The sequence below is a fragment of the Mastomys coucha genome, unplaced genomic scaffold, assembly GCF_008632895.1.
Source record: "Mastomys coucha isolate ucsf_1 unplaced genomic scaffold, UCSF_Mcou_1 pScaffold16, whole genome shotgun sequence".
Lineage (NCBI taxonomy): Eukaryota > Metazoa > Chordata > Mammalia > Rodentia > Muridae > Mastomys > Mastomys coucha.
The window spans coordinates 98,958,587-98,961,202 of NW_022196898.1; positions in this window are offsets into that span (position 1 = coordinate 98,958,587).

Sequence of the window (2,616 nt, forward strand, 5' to 3'; positions counted from 1 at the left end):
CCTCGCCCCTATTCCAAAAGTAAGGAGCTGACAACAGTTCAAAAATCCCAGTAGGGAGATAACTTGTCAACTGTTCTTAACTACACTACTGTCTCACTTTCTCTCTTATGTCTCCTGCCCCAACCTCCTTCCTATTTCAGAAGTAATCAAAAATAAAGTCCTATTCAGTTCAACAGGTACCATTGGAATAGACGTGCATAATTCTGATCAAATCTGAGCAATCGTAATAAGTACTATTAGAACTAATTCTCAGCATGTGCAGGGCCTTGGGTGGGGTCTCCAACACCATGCATCCAGAGCACATTTTGACTAGGACTTTAATTTTCCTTCTAAAGAAGAAGAAATTCTCCACTCAGTGGGCTAAATTTTCATCCCAAAACCACATTTGTAAAATCCCTTTTACGGCCTTTATCTCCATCTGCGGCTGCTGTGTGTACCGCCCTCATTTTTGTTTGTTCCCTTGGGGAAATGACTAGGAATCATTTATTTGATCTGACTTTATTTACCTTGTGATGCTTTTTCCCTATTCTTGAAGGCAATCGTGAAGTTTAACTTGTGTATACTGATCTAGACCTAGAAAAGTATGTAAACCTGGGTCATTTGCATATCAAGAATAATTCAATCACCAGGTATGGATACAAGGCACTGTACGTGTACAAAGCAAGACGAGACAATTACTTCAAATCAACTCTTAGTAAACTAATGCTTACCAGGTATGCAGGGAATAATGAATCCCAAGCAAGTGACAAAAAGCAGGGGACCATAGAAGAATGTAATGGCCCAAGAACCAGGAGGGTACAGTCAAAAGGACAGCATTCTGCTCAAATTTCACAAAAGTCACTGCTTAACTGTTGGAAGGATTTAGTAAGACAAGGGACATTTATACTCTTGCAGTGTGTCGTTTCACAGAAAGAGGTCAGATTCTGAAGGGAGCTAATTAATGAGTAAACTGGGACAATAAAATAGAGAATTTTAGGGAATTATGTTGATAAGTTAGGAAAAATTTAAAGGAAAGGGCAGGGGTCTAGAAATGGGTAAGGGCTGACACAGTACAGACAAAATGATCCGAATTTAGGACACATTCAAGTTATTGTAATGGAGAAAAACAAAAAGAAAGGAAATTTACGATGATGGGCAGGAATGCCTCTTCAGTGATGGACATGGAACTGACTTCACTAAAAGAGGTGTCTATGCTGACTGCTGATGAAAAGCTGAGTGGGCAACGAGAAAGAAGTGGTACAGATAGCATCCAGCAGTCACAAAAAGAGTGGCTGAATAGATGGGCAGAGCTTGAAGCCTGGGTCCATATTTTTGAGGAGAAGGAATTATAGATGGTGATATGGTATTGCAAACTAGTCTTGTGAAGTGTAGGAGGACATCAGGAGAAAGGCAGAGGCCAAAATAAGAAGTCAGGGTTCCCCAGAGCCTGTCCCTCCCGTGAGTTCTGAACAGAATGACATCTCCAACACTTTAGTATGAGCTATGTGTGTTAGTATTTGTTAACAGAACATGAATAGTAAAGAGCTTGGGGCAATAATGGAGGTCAGTGAGGGTCTCCAGTCACATCAGGAGAAAAGTAAGAAGTGGGTATAAATGGTATTCCTCAGAAGGAGACAGATAGTATTTCAAACAAGATGGAAGGCACTCTTGACTCAGAAAGTTGAAGTGAAAGTAGATATTTGCAAGGACAGAGAAACAGCTTCATGGTAAATGGTTTATTAGTGCAGAAGTGCAGACGAAGCACACAGCCCAGGCACACAGCAGTGCAGATCAGTGTGGACAAGATGGGGGCCTGAGACCCTCGATGGCTGGGAAGCACACAGCCCAGCCACACAGCAGTGCAGATCAGTGTGGACAAGATGGGGGCCTGAGACCCTCGATGGCTGGGAAGCACACAGCCCAGGCACACAGCAGGTAAGATCGGTGTGGACAAGATGGGGCCCTGAGACCCTCGATGGCTGGGGAGCACACAGCAAGATCTTCAGCTGATGAAACAAAACTGAGGTATGCATATTAAAATAACAGTCTGGCTGAAGTGTGTGTTCATTTCACCATTTGATTGGTTGATAAGCATTCTAGAGGCCTAGGACACTGCATCACATATAGCTTGGCTACAGACACTCAGACATGGTCACATGCACACTTCTTAGGAGCCTATTAGAAGATGATCCGCAAATCGTGGGCTCATTTACTAAGTTTTCTGAATGTTGCTCATCTGAAAGAAAGAATGATGAAAGAAATAATAACTTCAAAGACAGTTGGCAGATGTCATCTTCCTAGTCATCTAGAGTAGAAAGGAAAGGCAGACACAGTCATTTCAAAGAAATGAAGTATGGGATGATGATCCATGTTATTCATGACTACATCCCAATTCAAATATGGAGTTGAACTCTCTGGCATGTATATTAGTTAGGGTGTTACTGCTGGAAACAGACAACATGACCAAGGCAACTCTTATGAGGACAACATTTAATTGGGGTTGGCTTACAGGTTAAGAGGTTCAGTCCATTATCATCAAGGCAGGAGCATGGCAGCATCCAGGCTGGCATGGTGCAGGAGGAGCTGAGAGTTCTACATCTTCATCTGAAGGCTGCTAGGAGAAGACTGGCTTCCAAG